Source organism: Equus quagga, chromosome 2, assembly GCF_021613505.1.
Source record: "Equus quagga isolate Etosha38 chromosome 2, UCLA_HA_Equagga_1.0, whole genome shotgun sequence".
Classification (NCBI taxonomy): domain Eukaryota; kingdom Metazoa; phylum Chordata; class Mammalia; order Perissodactyla; family Equidae; genus Equus; species Equus quagga.
In genome coordinates, this window is record NC_060268.1 from 134,593,943 (window position 1) to 134,612,640 (window position 18,698).

The window sequence follows — 18,698 nt, forward strand, 5'->3', positions numbered from 1 at the left end:
AATGCAGACACATGGTTACTTATTACTTCACTATTGATAATAACAAAAGGTAAGAAATAATTCAAATATCCCTCAATAAAGCACTAACTAATCCACAGTATATTCATATGAGATGCAGCCACAGTAAGGAGTAAGTGATACCTATATATACTATTCTAGAGTGATCGCTTTGACAAGAGCTAGGTGGAAAAAAGTCTTAAACTATATTTATTGACATGAAAGTATGGCTTTAAGAAATTAATGAATGAGAAAATAATTCAGAAAAATTCACTTAGCAAGATCCATTTTTTAATTTCTAGAATCTCCATTTGATCTTAAGTTACCACTTCTCTGGTAAAACTGACCATCTTTTTATATGTTTTCTCCATCATTCTCCTAGAGAGGTTTCTGCCTCTCTGAAGACTTAGGTCTTCCAGCTCAAGTCGTCTAAACTGCTCTCCTCTGTCTTCTAAGAGGTAATCTCTGTATTTTGTGTAGCTGTCAGAGTCGTTTTTGGTGGGCCAGAGTTATTCTTCCCTGGTCTGACTCTAGCTGCTTCATACCACATGGAAGTGGGAGCAGTATGACTGAATGTATGTAAAACCTCATATTTGTGTATTTATTATTTATAATATATACTTGTAAATTTATATTTTATATATTTTATTAATTTTATTTTTGTTATAATTTTTTAGATAAAGTGATAAATAAATATATAGTGGTAAATAAATAGAAAATTATCTGAAAAGATACCCATCACATGGTTACTGTTAGTTATTTTTGGGGAGACGATTAGCATTGCCATGGAGGATGCAGTGGGTGGTTGATGAATGGGGAATTTTCAGATTTTTCTCCATATACTCCCATGTTGTTTGAATTTTAAAAACAAAGTTGTATTTCTTTGGTAAGTAAAAACAATATAAAATGGAAAAACCCAGATAAAAGAATGGACAAAGATAAACAAATGTTAACAAAAAAGAAGGACACTGATGATACTAACAGAAGACAAAGTGTAATTCAAGCCAAGGTGGCGTTAATAAAGCAAAGATAGGTATCTTCTAGTGGGAAAAAAGGTACAATCCAAAATGAATGCCATAAATGTTATTCACTAAATAACTTAATATCTGAATACATAAACCAAAATTTAAAGACTAGCAAAATCACAGTCATATTGGGAGATATTTACCTGTGTCACTGTTTTTGATAGACTAGAGAAATAAGAAATGAGTACAAAATAGAATTTGAATAAGCCATATTCTTACCAAGTAATGAGTCTGGTTTGTGACCTTCAAGAGAAGAGATATCTTTTCAAATATCTGGAAAACATATTCCAACATTGCCAAATAAATACCAGGCCATAAAGAAACCTTAATAAATCCCCCAAAGTAGGAACCGTAAATGTCATTGTCTCTGATCACAATTAAATACTTTTATAAATTAAGAGAAAAAAACAAAAAAAAATTTATCAGACCAGTTGCAGTTTTTTAAACCCCCTGGATGTTGTCAAAGTGAGTGATGTCATAAAATAATAAGCTGGCGATAATAGTTGAAATAGTGAAGAATGTTGACAGAGACCTGTCCAACCATAGTGTAAAATACAAAAAAGCAAAAACAATTGAAGCAATGTGATGTCCTCATAGGAATAAGCAGACATAGCAATTAAACAAATCTAAAAACTAGATTTTTCTAAAATTCAGTGTGTGCTAGAGGTATTTTATTAGTTTATCAATTTCCTAGGACTTCCGTAACAAATTGCTATGAGCTGGGTGGCTAAAACAACAGAAATTTATTGTCTCACTGTCCTGGAGATCAGAAATCTGAAATCAAGGTGTCAGCGAGGCCATTTCTCTCTAAGGGCTGTAGGGAAGGATACTTCCTTGCCTCGTCCTAGTTTCTGGTGGTTTTGGCAATCCTTGGTATTCATTGGCTTTAAACATATCACTCCAATCTCTGCCTCCATAATCACATGGCACTCTCCCTGTGTGCTGTGTCCAAACTTCCCTCTTTTTTTAAGGGCACTAGTCTTGGGATGAGGGTCCACTCTGCTCTAGTGTGACTTCTTAACTTGATTACATCTACCCAAGGCCCTATTTCCCAAAACAGTCACATTCGCAGGTTCCAGATGGACATGAATTTTGGGGGAACACAATTCAACCAGTACATTTAGTCAATATCCTTCTTGAATGCAGATGGGGAAAACCTAGTTTTAGTTAACTTGAGTAAGAAAGTGAAATTTTACCATAAAGTTACTCTTCTGACACTCAAAAGCAGAGACTTCAGGGTGACTGAAATTGAGTGACTCTTACTGTATCTCCATCCTCTAACTCCAACAACATGGCCTCTTACCACTATCTTTCTGTGCACATTTGCGTTCTTCTTTTCTCTCTGCAGATCTCCTTCTCCTTGCATGTGGGCATCCTCAGTTCCCATTTAGATGTTCTCAGTTCCAGGCACACGCAGGGACCACCTAACTCTCAGTCCCAGTTCCAAATTCCCAAGAGAAACGTGATTGACCCAGACCATCAGTACACAGTGGCTCACCTCTACAGCTTGGGGAGCAGTTTTCAGAGAAACATGATTATCATGAGCTGGGCAGTTTCTTCCCAAAGTCTTTACTATAGGTAGCATTTTAAACCAGTAAGGAAAGAATAACTAATTCAATAAACTCTTTTGGAGGATAAACTAACCATTTAAGAAGAACATGATATAGCCTTGTGATACATGGCAAATCACAGGGAAATGAAAAATTAAATGTAAAAAATATTTTTAAATACTGGGAAAAAAGAGGTAAATATTTATTATATTTCTGCACGTGTTTTTGTAAAGTATTCTGAATCATTCCTCAAGTATAACAACACATAGATTAGTTATATATTATTTTAAAATATTAGATGCAGATTTATGGTATTATTCTATGTGTCTTTGTAAAATATTTCCAGTAATTCTCCAAATACTGCAGCGTATATATTACTTATGTATTATTTTAAGTGTTATTTGAAGATCACTTTGGGCTTAAAGAGCGAAAATTTGCCAACCAAAATATTTTTTAATGTGCAATGCTCAATTCTTTGAAAGATTTTCAAATACTATTTGCAGCAAAATCTGTACCATTGAAATTTAGTTAGTGTTTTCCAAGATGACTGCTTTGAAAGAGAAGGCAATTACTCAAATATAGAAATAGCAAGGCTATTTTAAAAATTAATCACAAAATAGTTTGCACAGACCTCGCTGTTTCCTATTTATGGAAACTACTGTTTCTCTAGCTCAATGTTTGTTTTTTGAGTGTTCTTCTGTTGTTTTAGGTAACTATAACCTCATCAAATGACTCTATAGTGTTAAAAAAAATTGCTTCTTCATTTAAATGAGATTGTTCTAGAAAAATCTGGACTACATTCACTTAAAGAGAATGCTATTCCATCCTCTAATTATAATAAAACCTCATTTAGAATTTTCACAGTAGAGGAGAATTCTTATTAATTTCACTTCTCATTAAATAAAGGTTTCTTGAAAATACTTTTGGATTAGCTTTTATTGTTGAAACATTTAAAGAAATATGTTACTCCAACTTCCTAACTTAGCAGTTGAGTAAAAATGGACATAATTAGATGTATCTTTGATCATTCAGGGCCCTCCAACATGGGGCACACACATAGTAAGCATTCAAGAGTGATGGTTGAAAGAATGAGTGAATGGGTTAATTTTCCAGCATTTATTGTAAACAACGATTCACATTGACTAGTGTTCTGAATAAGGATGTGAAACAGAGCAGTATTGAATGAATCTGTCTTGGCCTTAGTACATTTCTCTAAAACATATTTTTCTAAACCAAGCACTTTATCTGAGCATATTTCCTTAATTTTATCTCTTTCTCCTACAAGTTGAGAGCAGAGAACGCCAGTTAAATTGAAATGCTATTTTTTCATTTCCATTAATTAATGCTTTATAGTACTTAACTCATTTTTCTACATTTGAGTCTGAACCAATTAAATAATCCCAGAAGAGAACGTTTTTTTTCTTCAATTTGAAGTATCTGAAACAATAGATGTGAGTGGTGAGTGTATGGAGTAAATTGTAATAATGACATAACACAAAAAGGTATTATTCAAAATATTATTAATAATAATGCTTAACCTTTGCTGGGTGTTTAATAAATCCCAGGTATTGAGCAAATTCCTTTATATGCATTATCTTATTTAATCTTCAAAAACACTCTCTGAGGTAAATACTATTATTATCACCATAAGGAATGTGGGGATTAAGACAAAAGGCCTGAGAGGCTCTGAATCATGGACGTAAGGCTGTAGGAAAGGAATAGTCAGTTTCTCTGTGGATGTCTATTGTTTTGTATCCTCAGTTTTCCAAGATCAACCCAATGCGAGAAGTAGTAAGAGCCAACCATTGCCTGATCTAAATAAATCCCTATAGGTCTCATAATACAACCACTGGCCCAACAAACCACAAGACTAAATGGATCAAAAACTCATTTTTAAGACATTAGTCTGAGCTTTTATAGAAAGTTTCTGGTGAATAAAAATAGAAATGCACTGGGGATTTAGTACACTGTGATGAGTGTGCTTTCAGTTACATAGACTCAAATATTGAAATTGAAAATACAAGAAAGAAGAGGATGTGTAAAACATTCCCGGCCAACTGTTTCCTGACTACTGATAGTCAGAGGGACAGATCTCCTAGTGAAACAACTACTTGTTGTTTAGAAAAATAGTTCTTGGTTCTGTGAAGAGCAAAATAACATCTTCTTCCTATTGTGATGCCATTGAGCCAACAAAGATGTGTGTATTTGGCAACTATTAACAAAACTAAAAAGAGATATCAATGACAATACAATAATAGTAGGGGACCTCAACAGCCCACTAACACCAATGGGTAGATCATCCAGACAGAAAGTCAACAAGGAAATTGTAGAATTAAATGAAAAACTAGGCCAGATGGACTTAATAGATATATATAGAACACTCCATCCAAAAACAGCAGGTTACACATTCTTCTCAAGTGCACATGGTACATTCTCAAGAATAGACCATATCTTGGGAAACAAAGCTAGCCTCAATAAATTCAAGAGGGTTGAATAATATCAAGCATCTTTTCCGACCATAATGCTATGAAACTAGAAATCAACTACAAGAATAAAGCTGGGAAAGGGGCAAAAATGTGGAGATTAAACAACATGTTACTGAACAACCAATGGATCATTGAAGAAATTAAAGAAGAAGTCAAATATCATCTGGAGACAAATGAAAATGAAAACACGCCATACCAACCCATTTAGGATGCAGCAAAAGTGGTCCTAAGAGGGAAATTCATTCCAATACAGGCTCACCTCAATAAACAAGAAAAATCTCAGATAAGCAATCCCAAATGACACCTAACAGAATTAGAAAAAGAAGAACAAACAAAGCCCAAAATCAGTAGAAGGAGGGAAATAATAAAAATTAGAGCAGAAATAAATGAAATTGAAACAAAAAAGACAGTAGAAAGGATCAATGAAACAAAGAGTTGGTTCTTTGAGAAAATAAACAAAATTGACAAACCCTTAGCCAGGCTCACTAAGAAAAAAAGAGAGAAGACTCAAATAAATAAAATTAGAAATGAAAGAGGAGAAATCACAACAGATACCACAGAAATACAAAAGATTATAAGAGAATACTATGAAAAACAAGCCAACAAATTGGACAACCTAGAAGAAATGGATAAATTCTTACAACCTCCCAAAACTGAAAGAAGAAGAAATAGAGCATCTGAATAGACCAATCACAAGTAAAGAAATTGAAACAGTAATCAAAAACCTCCCCAAAAATAAAAGTCCAGGACCAGATGGCTTCTCTGGAGAATTCTACCAAACATTCAAAGAAGATTTAATACCTATCCTTCTCAAACTATTGCAGAAAATTGAGGAAGATGGAGCACTTCCTACCATATTCTATGAAGCCAACATCACCCTGATCCAAAAACCAGAGAAGGACAACACAAAGAAAGAAAACTATAGGCGAATATCACTGATGAACATAGATGAAAAAATCCTCAACAAAATTCTGGCAAACTGAATACAGCAATACATCAAAAAGATCATACACCATGATAACTGGGATTTATACCAGGGACACAGGGATGGTTCAACATCGACAAGTCAATCAACGTGATACACTACATTAACAAAATGAGGAAAAAAACACACATGATCATCTCAATAGATGCAGAGAAAGCTTTCAACAAGATCCAACATCCATTTATGATAAAAACTCTCAATAAAATGGGTATAGAAGGAAAGTACCTCAACATAATAAAGGCCATCTATGACAAACCCACAGCCAACATCATACTCAATGGGCAAAAACTGAAAGCCATCCCTCTGAGAACAGGAACAAGACAAGGGTGTCCACTCTTACCACTCTTATTCAACATAGTACTGGAGGTTTTGGCCAGAGCAATTAGGCAGGAAAAGGAAATAAATGGAATCCAAATAGGCAATGAAGAAGTGAAACTCTCACTATTTGCAGATGACATGATCTTATATATAGAAAACCCCAAATAATCCACTGAAAACTATGAGAAATACTCAACAGCTACAGCAAAGTTGCAGGGAATAAACTCAACATACATAAATCAGTAGCATTTCTATACTCTAACAACGAACTAACAGAAAAAGAACTCAAGCACACAATCCCATTCACAATCGCAACAAAAAGAATAAAATATCTTGGGGTAAATTTAACCAAGGAAGTGAAAGGCCTATACAACGAAAACTACAAGACTTTCCTGAAAGAAATTGATGACAACATAGAGAGATGAAAAGACATTCCATGCACGTGGATTGGAAGAATAAACATAGTTAAAATGTCCATACTGCCTAAAGCAATCTACAGATTCAATGCTATCCCAATCAGAATCCCAACGACATTCTTTACAGAAATAGAACAAAGAACCCTGAAATTCATATGGGGCAACAAAAGACCCCGAATCGCTAAAGCAATCCTGAGAAAAAAGAACAAAGCTGGAGGCATCACAATCCATGACTTCAAAACATACTACAAAGCTACAGTAATCAAAACAGCATGGTACTGGTACAAAAACAGGTGCACACATCAATGGAACAGAATTGAAAGCCCAGAAATAAAAACCACACATCTACGGGCAGCTAATCTTCAACAAAGGAGCTGAAGGCATGCAATGGAGAAAATAAAGTCTCTTCAACAAATGGTGCTGGGAAAACTGGACAGCCACATGTAAAAGAATGAAAATTGACCATTCTTTTTCACCTTTCACAAAAATAAACTCAAAATGGATCAAAGACCTAAAGATAAGACCTGAAACCATAAGGCTTCTAGAAGAAAATATAGGCAGTACACTTTTTGACATCAGTATCAAAAGGATCTTTTCAGACACCATGTCTTCTCAGACAAGGGAAACAAGAGAAAGAATAAACAAATGGGACTTCATCAGACTGAAGAGCTTCTTCAAGGCAAGGGAAAACAGGATTGAAGCAAAAAGCAACCCACCAATTGGGAAAAAATATTTGCAAGTCATATATCCAACAAAGGGTTAATCTCTATACTATATAAAGAATTCACACAGCTCAACAACAAAAAATCAAACAACCTGGTCAAAAAATGGGCAGGGGACATGAACAGACATTTCTCCAAAGAAGGTATACGGATGGCCAATAGACACATGAAAAGATGCTCATCATCACTAATCATCAGGGAAATGCAAATCAAAACTACACTAAGATATCACCTTACACCTGTTAGAATGGAAAAAATAACCAAAACAAAGAATGACAAATTTTGGAGAGGTTGTGAAGAACAAGGAACCCTTATGCACTGCTGGTGGGAATGCAAACTGGTGCAGCCACTATGGAAAACAGTATGGATATTTCTCAAAAAATTAAAAATAGAAATACCATATGACCCAGCCATCCCACTACTGGGTATCTATCCAAAGAACTTGAAATCAGCAATTCCAAAAGTCCCATGCACCCCATGTTCATTGCAGCATTATTTACAATAGCCAAGATGTGGAAGCAACCTAAGTGCCTGTTAACTGATGATTGGATAAAGAAGATATGGTGTATATGCACAACAGAATACTACTCAGCCATAAAAAAGGATAAAATCGTCCCATTCACAACAACATGGATGGACCTTGAGGGTATTATGTTAAGTGAAATAAGCCAGATAGAGAAAGACAATCTCTGTATGACTCCGCTCATATGTGGAAGTTAAACACGTAGACAAAGAGAACAGATTAGTGGTTACCAGTGGAAAGGGGGCATTGGGGATGGGCTCAAAGGGTGAAGGGGTGCACCTACAACATGACTGACAAACAATAATGTTCAGCTGAAATTTCACAAGGTTGTAAACTATCATAATCTTAATAAAAAGTAAAAAAAAAAAAACAGATGTGTGTATTTGCACAAATTTTCCTCTCAGAGCCAACTGAATAAATTTCAGAATTTCAAAAGAGAAAAAGAAAGTAAGTTACTGAGTTTAACAAGCTCCTCCACAATCTATTGATTTAACATTTGGAAATCTTATTATATTTTGCTATTTCATCCACTTATTACCACTATATTAATTTTGGAGGAGGCTGTCATATTCTATTTTCACCCAATAAATCACAATGAAATGATTAAATATCTTATACTCAGCAATTAACAAAGGACTTTGATCTTTTCCAAAATCATTCAGAAACTGCCAGTATAATGATAACACACATTTGACTGCTTTCAAATAGGAAAGGTCCCTGAAAGAGAAAGAGAGAGAGGCAGAAAAAAACTTCTGTTTTAAATTAAAGCGAAAACCGGATTTCTGAGGGCACGCGAACATTAATTTTAAAAGGCCTTGACTTCTTTATCAGGTGGCGTTATTAGAGCCACTGACCTGTATTAAAAAGGGAAGGGAGAAAAATAACACACTTTGGTTGCTTTGGATTTAAGAGATTGGTTTGATAGCCTATGAGTGCAACATTCATTTACTTTTGTCTGCTAAATAGCTAGATGAAACAAAATAGAGTGAGCCATTTGGTAATCTCAACTCCTTAGACTATCATAAATATGTAAACGTATTATCACATTCGACAAATATTTATAATCATGCCTATGTGCCTGGCACTGTACTGGCGACGAGAAAGTTGTGCTCGTTGTCCGGACAAAGTTGAATCTTGAAAACCAGGTGGTTGCATTGGAGTGTTTTTCTCTAAAATCCAGGAAATTGTGCCTTGATCTGGTTTTCCTCAGTTGTTCAAGTTCCATAAAGCACTATGTTCAGTGCCATCAGAGTTCGTAGATTCAAATAGTGGGAAGTCATTGTCATTGTAATGGCATTGAATTTGGTTCTAAACATACCTAGTTTCAAATCCAAGGTGTGTAATCTACTAGTTATTTAACTATGGGAAAATTTCTTAACCTCAGTTTCATCTTTGTTTTGGGAATAGTAAACCTATTCTACAGGCAACAGAGATGTTGGGCAACTAAAACATATGTATGATATGTATATGATAGATAAATGATTATAGATGTATACATATGTGTGTGTGTGTGTGTGTGTGTGTGTGTGTATTGAAGGCATAGTGTAATGTTCCTGGCATAAGTGGAATTCAATAAGCAGTAGCCATTAGTAGTAGCAGTATGAGGCAATATTGCAGGAAGTTAACAGTTTGAGTTCTGAAATCAAGCAAACCTGACTTTGAATCCTGACCCCATTACCTAATAATCTTGTAACCATGGACAAAGTAATTTAACGATTCTGTGTATCAGTGTTCTCTCCTATAAACTGGGGGAAATAATCCCTACCAAGAAAAATTTTGTAGAGATTAAATTAAATTAAATTATGTATATGAAGCCATCACCTAATACTAACTTTTTTTAAAAAAATAGCTACAGATTCTGGATTAGAATAATGTTTTACCACTTGTTTTATCTCTGTGACTCCCTGACATGAAGGGGATGTTCAGTATATGCTTGTTGAACAGTCCTTTAGTTGATAGATCATGTCTCATGCTTCAGATTTGAGGCACCATCACTCCTGTTATCAACTACCTTTTTTTCTATATATCAGATCAGTGGTTTTAACTTACAGCCTGACTCTATAGTTTGATTGATGTGTGGTAGCCTTAGATTTGAATACAGGCAATAAACTGTCACAATTGGACTTGGGATACTTATGTCAGGTTACCCTGACCCTGTTAAGATTAGCTATCTGGAAAAATCCTAAAATGTAGGAAGAATTGGAATGAGAGTACTGATGTTGGACAAAGATACACTATCAGTGTGATGTTGGGCAAATTTGTTTGCTTCTCTGAGCCACTTTTCTCATCTATAATGTGGAGAGAATTGATCTAGGGTCCTTTCCAAATCTAAAATCCTCATTCCTGTGTCATGGGCCCCAAGTACCACCCAGCTCTCCTTTACTTTAGAATTATTGCTTTCTCAACTAGGTCTGTAATCCATCTCAAATTAACTTTTTAGTGTGATGTGAGGTAGGGGTTGAGGCTAATTTTTGTTCCATAGGCTTATCCAGTTATTCCAGCGCCGTTTGTTACAAGGCTCTTCCTTTCTTCATTGAATTGTCTTGGTGCCTTTGTTGAGAATCAATGACCATTGTGTATTTGTCTATTTCTGGACTCTCTGTTGTGTTCCTTTGATGTCTCTTCTTATGTCAATTCCATGCCATTTTGATGACAGTAGCCTTTACAGTAAGTCTTGAAATCAGGTACTCTGAGTTTTCCAAAGTGTTCTACTTAAAGATTGCTCTGGCCATTTTATGTCCTGTGAATTTCTATATGCATTTTACCATCAACTTTTCAATTTCTACCAAAAAGTGTGTTGAGACTTTGATTTTGATTTTATGAAATCTATAGATCTATTTAGAGAAAATAGACACCTTAAAAATATGTAGTCCTCTGATTCAAAATATTCATTTATTTGTCTTTTATTTCTCAGAAATGTTTTCTAGTTATCAGGAGAAAGATTTTACATATCTTTTGTTGTAATTATTACTAAATGTTTTATATTTTACTGCTATTATAAATGGATAGTTTATTAATTTTATTTTCCAATTTTGCTGCTAATATATAGAAATTCATTTGATTTTTGTATATCTTTCTTGAATCCTACACACTTAGTACATTATCTTATTAGTTCTCTTGTTTTCTTTCAGATTTCTTAGTATTTTCTACATAAACAATCATGTTACCTACAAGTAAAGGTAATTTAACTTCTTCCTTTCCAATCTGGATGACTTTACTTTTTTTACTCACTTTATTGCACTGGCTGGGACCTCCAGTACCAAACTGAACAGAAAGGGTGACAGTAGATATCCTTGTCTGGTTCCTGATCTTGGGATGAAGCATTCAATTTGTCACCACTAAGTATGATGTTGGTTCTTTTGTTTTGTTTCGTTGTAGATAGCTTTATTAGATTGACGAAGTTCCTTTCTATTCTTATATTGAGAGATTTTTTTCATAAATTGATGTTGAATTTTGACAAATATTTTTCCTGCATCTATCAATATCATCACGTGGCTTTGCTCTATGATTCTGCCAATGTTGTGAATTACATTGATTTTTGAGTGGTAGCTCAATCTTGCGTTCTTGGGATAAAGTTCACTTAGTCACGCTATATTATCCTTTTGATATATTTTTGTATTTCATTTGCCAAAATTTTGTCAAGAATTTTCACCTCTACGTTTATAAGGTTTGTTATTCTGTTATGTTCATTTCTTGTAGCATCTTTGTCGGATTTTGTTATTGAGGTATTCTGCCTAAAAAATAAACAGGAAAGTGTTCTTTATTCTTCTTTTCTAAAAGAGTTTGTATAAGAATAATATTACATCCTTAAATATTTGATAGAATTTAATACTGAAACCATCTGGGCCTGAGGCATTCTTTTGAGAAGTGTTTAAAATGAATTCAATTTTTTATAGATATAGAAATACACATATTTTCTATTTCTTCCTGTACAAGTGTTGGTAATTTTTGTGTTTTAAGATATTTGTAAATTTCCTCTAAAATTGTTGACATAATTTCTTGTTGGTTTTTTCTCATTATAGAGCTTACTGAGAGAGAGATTTTAAATTCTCCATCTATAATTCATGTTTGTCTTTCTCCCTTTAGATGTGGTTGGTTTTGCTTCACGTATTTTAAATCTCTATTATTAGGGGCATACACATTTAGGATTATTACATCTTCCTCATAGACTAACCAGTTTACTAATTGTAAAATACGCTTCTTTATCTGTAGTAATATTTCTTATTTTCAAGCCTACTTTGTCCAATAGTAATACAGTCACACTAGTTTTCTTATGCTTACTGTTGCATGGTATACCTTATTTCATCCTTTTATGTTCAAGTTCTCTGAATTTTTCTATTTAATATGCATCTCTTGTCGATAGCATGGTGTTGGGTCTTGAGTTTTTTACCCAGTTTGATCATCTCTGTCTCTTATTTGGCACTTAGTTTTGATATAATCATTGATATGGCTGGATTTAAGTCTACCATGTGCTATTTGTTTTCTATTTGTCACAGCTCTTTGTTGTGGATCTTCCTCTGTTGCAAATTTCAGGCCTTCTTATTGGTTAATTGAATTGTTTTTACTAGACCTTTTGAAATTTCTCTACTGTCTTTTAGCTGTACCTCTTTTTTGTGGTTACTCTAGGATTATAAAATGCACCCTTAATTTATCATGGTCTACTTCTAGTTAATAGGGTGTCATTTCACATAAAATGTAACCAACTTGCAACAGTCTAATTCCTTTCAATCTCCTTCTCTTGCCTATTATTGCCGTATATTTTACATTTACATGAATTATAAACCCCACAATGCAATGATGACATTTTTAAACGATCAATTGTTTTTCAAAGAAACTAAGAGAAAATGTATTTTTTACCCATATATTTATCATTTTTGGTATTCTTTATACCTTCCTGCTGATCCAAGTTTCCTCTACTGTCATGTCCTTTCAGCCTGGAAAACGTCCTTTAGCATTTCTTATAATGCGTTTTTGCTGGCAACAGATTGTCTTCACCTTAGTTTATCTGAAAATGTTAGTTAATCGAAATACTGAATCAGTTTGCCCATATACTATTTTTTAAAAAATAATCAGTATATTGTCCATTGTGACAGAGACATTTATTTCTCACAAAATATCCATAACCTACACATGTTTCTCAGCCCTTTGCAATGAGGTAGGTCATAAGCACTGTAGGTTTATTAATTCCAGGCAAAGCATTTAAGATCAGGTACGAGGTCTCCATTAGCTCTCACATCCAGCAATCGTGGAGGCCATCTATTTTCAATATTTCACAACAAGGCAGTGGAGACTCTGTCAGCCTAGATCCATGAATGACTCTATGGAGCAAAGTCCTGTCCTCTCCCACCCTGTGATCTGCGTTGGACTACAGACTTGGCGTTAAATAAACTTTTGTGTGTTAATCTATTGAGATTTGGGGATAACTGGTTACCTGGCCTAGCCTAGCCTGATTTGAAATTATGTACTAAATTATTATGACAATGTATGGTTTTTAGGATTTTCTTTCTATTTTATTGATCTATCTGTCCTTTCTGTTACCAACACCAAACTCTTTTGATTTTTGTAGCTTTATAATACAAAATGATGTTTGCTGGGGGAAAATATATTGTCATTATTTTTTCGGTCAAAAATACCTGAGTATTCTCAAACATATCATCCTACAAGTTGCTTTTAACTTAACTCTATCATATTCCCAAAAAGAGTCCAAATGGGGTTCAACTTATAGATTTCTTTAACTAAATTGAGACTTCTTATCCAAGGACACCTTAGGTCTTTCCATTTGTTTGCCTTATTTATATCCCTTAGGAAAGCTTTATAGTTTTCTCAATATAGATTCTGCACACTTCTTGTAAGTTTATTCCTGAGTTTTTACACTTTTTCTTACTATACTAAATGATACATTTTTACCATTGTATAATCTCACTGGTTATTTTACATATACATTATTGACTAGAACCTGTATGTGGCCCTATTTACTATATTGGAATCATCTTCATGGCTAATACATCATCCTGCATAATAAATATATAATTCATAGAATTATGCATTCTATATGGCCCACTTGATTAGGCCACCAGAGTATAGAATAAATTTTGAAACACGTTTTTGTTGTGTTGTTTAAAAATTGAAAGAGACCCTGGGATCATCTAGCCTACTTCTCTCATTTTTTTTATGTGGAAAAATAAAGTCATTTCATAGAAAACACTTCAATTTCAAGGCCATACTGATTTCGATTTGGCACATGTTTATTGAGAACATGCCATGCATTTGATATCCTGTTTCTAGGGAGCTCAGAGTATGCCCAACCATAATCCAAAATAGGCATATAGTAGCAGCTCAATAAATGTTTGTTTGCTCAATCTAATTGCTTTATTTTGAAATAACATGTCATTGTTAGGGGTCACTGCACATAGGATTAATGGAAACCAAGCACTACAAACATGAAAGTTATTTGAGTGTGATTTTGCACCAATTAATAGTTACCACAATGTCCTTCATGAATTTCAGAGGGAAAAATCTGCTTTCATAACTGGAAAAATATAAGGCTGGCCACTTGGAGCTCCTGCAGGAAGTTGGTGAAAGGATTTCTTTTTCCTCTTTAGCTTCCTGAAATATTTTTCATCTTACAATAAATTATACATGGTTGTCTGGCCCCAGGAGCCTAGTTTTCTAAGTTTGTTTTTAAACATGGCAGGGGTTTGCAGACAGCTGCCACTGGAAACATCTATAGCTTTATCCCCTTCAGTGAACAGCTGAGTACATTAGAACATAGCAGCACTTTCCCCAAGGGTTGCATCCAAGCCAAAGGAGATTAGGACAAGACTCAACTCATGCACACAAGAGGTAGCACAAGTTAAAAATAGAAATTAATTTGTCAGAGGGTAAATTAAGAACCATGGATAATCAAGTCAATGCGGGTTAGGGAGAAAAACCAGGATGCATCAGGTGAAATCTCTGTCCTTAAGATTTGTTATGTAATCAAGGCTAAAACCACATCCTTTGTAGCTCAAGTCTCAACTCTGCCATTTGCTAGCTGTGTAATCTTTGCATTTTACTTAACCCCTCTGAGCTTCAGTTTCCACATCTATAAAATGAGAATAGCACCATACCTACCTTAAAAGTTCTCTGTTAGGATTATACATGATCCTCGGCAAATGCTTGTTATGGTGCTTCATGCACAGTAAGCCTCAATTAAGTGATATAGACCCAAGGAAGGCAGTTGAATATTGACAGATAACAGTCTGACCCAGGAGGGCAGCAATTCCACTCATGTTTTTCAGCCAATAGTTTAAGAGCTAGTTTTACATCAATCAAAATTGACAGCTTCCTCAAGCAATATCATTCATTGTAATTCAAGTACATATAAGGCAGTATGCTAGGCATTGTGGGTTACAACAATGAAGAAGGTATGGTGTCACCTTTCAAAGAGCACTAAATCTAAGGGCGGTGGGGGGGGGGGGGAGAAAATCACTCAGGAATACAAGGGACTAGAATAAGTACTCTATGACCATCAAAGAACTCTCTAATCTCACAAGGAGGGTGATTGTGTTGGTTGACGTGATCAGGGAAATCTTCATGAAGGAGAGGATAGTTATATGAGTCTCAAAGAATCAGTAGGGTTTTGAGAGAAGGAAGTAACTGGAGATAGTTGACTGAAGGAATGAATAGAAAGAATTAGAACCAGAAACAAAGAAGGGGATTGATTATGCATTCATTCATTCATTGGTCATTCATGTGATAAATATTGTATGTTTGGGGATCAGAGATTATTCAATTTGATTGGAATGCAGAACATGTGTATAGAAGTCAGGAATACATCCCTGGACAGGTAGGTTAGGGCCCAGGCATGAAGGGCATATGGATACCATGCTATGATCCCACATACGGTAGATTCAGAGGATCTCTATGAATAAGAGAGTCATCAGACACAATTGGAGCTCTGCTTTTAAGATTATTATCCTGTAGGTTGGAGGTTCTTAAGGGAGTCCTGGTGAGAGGTGATGAGGGTTTGGATTTGAGGGTGGCACTGAGGACATTTTGGAGGAAAGTTGGCAGGACTGATCACTGATTGGGCAAGGGAATAAGCCCAAAATAAATTAGGTTCCTCATCTCTGTGACTAAGAAAGTAATGAGTCATTATTGTGTTTGCAGGTCAGGAAGAAGCTGATATGGGGAAACAGTTGGAAGAAATGATGATACTAAGGTCAAATGGATATAATGGTTGGGAGGTTTTCATGGGAAAACCTGAAGAAGACTTGGGATGAATGAAATCACCAAGGAAGTAGAGAGGGGGAGCACAGACAGAAACTTGGAGAATGCCTATATCTAAGGAGGGAAAAAAAGAAGAGATATCAATGGAGAAGCAGTCAGAGACAACATAAGGAAGCCTGAAGAGCACAGGGTCACCCAAGTAGAAGGAAATTTCAATGAGTAAATGACAAGTGGCATCACAGCTTCAGAGAGGTTGAGGGTGAAAAGTGATGAAAAATAAACATGAAATTGAGTGATCAGGAAGTCACGGGTCACCTTCAAGGAAACAATTTTAGAAAAGAGGAGAGATCAAAAAGTAGATTGCAAAGAGTCAATAGGTAAATGTGAGATTAAAAACTGGTGCTTGAGAATAGATTGGTTTTGTGAAATTTGGCGGTGTGCCCCAAATGGAGTTATAAGAAAAGCTCAAGACCAATTTTATCTACAATAATGAGTCCTCTAGTGTGTTAAATGCTCACATCCTTTTTGTTCAAAGTGCTTTAATCCACATTACCTAATTTCACTCTCACAACCACCTTGTAAGGCCAGAAGGTCAAGTGCTAGTTTTCCCATTTATAAAATGAAATAAAGAGAGTTGAAATATTAAGCAACTTATGCCAAGTCACACGGCTAATAAACAACAATGGCAGGACAAGGACCCAGGTCTTCTGTCTCTAGTCCAACACCATTTCATTGCTCCAAACCAAATGTACAGGGACTCTTGCCAATGTGTTTCATGTAACCTGGCAATGAAAGTTTACAAACCACATATAAAGCCTACATGAAATGAAAAGCACATGGTACATCAGAGACAAAGTATGCTTCTCTTTTTCCAGCACACTGGAGACATGAGGGTTAAATTGAATTTGAATTTCTCAGCCAAAAGCCTCTGTGTAATGAGGTTGGGATTTGAGGTTATCTTTCTCTCATCTTTTCCTCTTGAGTAGCCAGTCAAGGATAGCCATCACTTTCTCAGTGTCTTGATTTGCCTGCTGACTTAGCTATCATTGCACCTCTAAGAAGCTGGTAAAAAGCCCAACTTCCTGATTCCATCAAAACCCATTTATTTTGGAATAATCTATATTGGAATCCTCACTCTTTTCTTTGAGATCTGCCAGACCCTAAAGACATTGGTGGTGACAATAAAAGTTGCTGGATATTCAGAGTCCGGAGGAGTAAGATGACAGTGGAAATAAGGATAATTTCCTTAAGAAAAGATATCATTTGACTTTTCCCCATTAAAGCATGATTTCCCAGTTCCTACCACTGGCTTCCCCTCTCTTCTGTTCTCTAATCCTCAGTCATGGTTACTAGGCGATGCACAATTTAAAAAACAGTCAAATGAGCCAAGATGTTCCATGGATGTCATAGCCCGCTCTTGATGGATCATCTCAGAGAAAAGCACCTTTGGCTAAAACAAGAATATCACACACTAGAGTCTTCTGCTAATTCCTGAGTCATGGGAATGAGATGGTGTTACAGCATCTTGAAGTTGGTCCCTCATGCTTTAGAAGGTCACTGGTTCACAACTGATTGTGAGTTGTGTTTTCATTATGGATCTTGGTACTATTCAAATATTTGCATGCTCCCATTGACTTTAACAGTCGAAGTTTGAAGACTTTCAGTGGGAGTAGTGACTTGTGGCCGAGGAGAGCACTTAGTTCAGTGGTAGGAGAAGGTGCTATTGGGTGAGACGTCTAGACAGTGGAATTCCTTTGCTTCTCTGCTTATCCCTTGCCATGATGCTTCAGGTTTCTGAAAGATATGGACCCTGGAGAAACACGGTACCTTGGATAAACATATATGTATTATTCGTGAACATGGATTCTGCCCTCAATGCTTACGTTCACCTCCCCTGGGAACCATTTGTGAATCTCATGTATCCTCCACTCCTTTGTCCTTCTCTTCTAAGGCCTTCAACAAAACCAACCCTAAAAGGCCTGTTCCATGAAATTTTTCCTCTATATCATATCTCTCTCCTGCTAGTCCTTCACTGATAGTTTAGGGGTTAAAATATTAATTTTTCAGAAACTAATATTTATTAAGTATCTACTCTGTGCCAGGTCTGAGCACTCTAAATGAATAAAAATCATTTAGCCTCACAACAACTCCCTAGGGCAGGTATTATTCCCATTTAACTGACGGAGAAACCAAGATCAAATGAAATAAAGTAACTTACCAGAGGTCACAAATTAATGGTGGAGCAGTCAGGATTCATACCCAAGTAGTGTAGTCCTTGAGCTTTTGCACTTAAACACCATGCTTTTGGTCAGGGAAAAGCGTGGGTTTGGGCAGGGGTGCTGTGGTTGTGTTGTCTGGACACTACTTCAAGGCGTTCACAGAGGGACCTAAGGGGGCTGAAATCCAGCCTGCCCTCTGTTCACCAAGCTGCAAGCATCTACCCAGAGCAGACAGAAGCTGCTGAA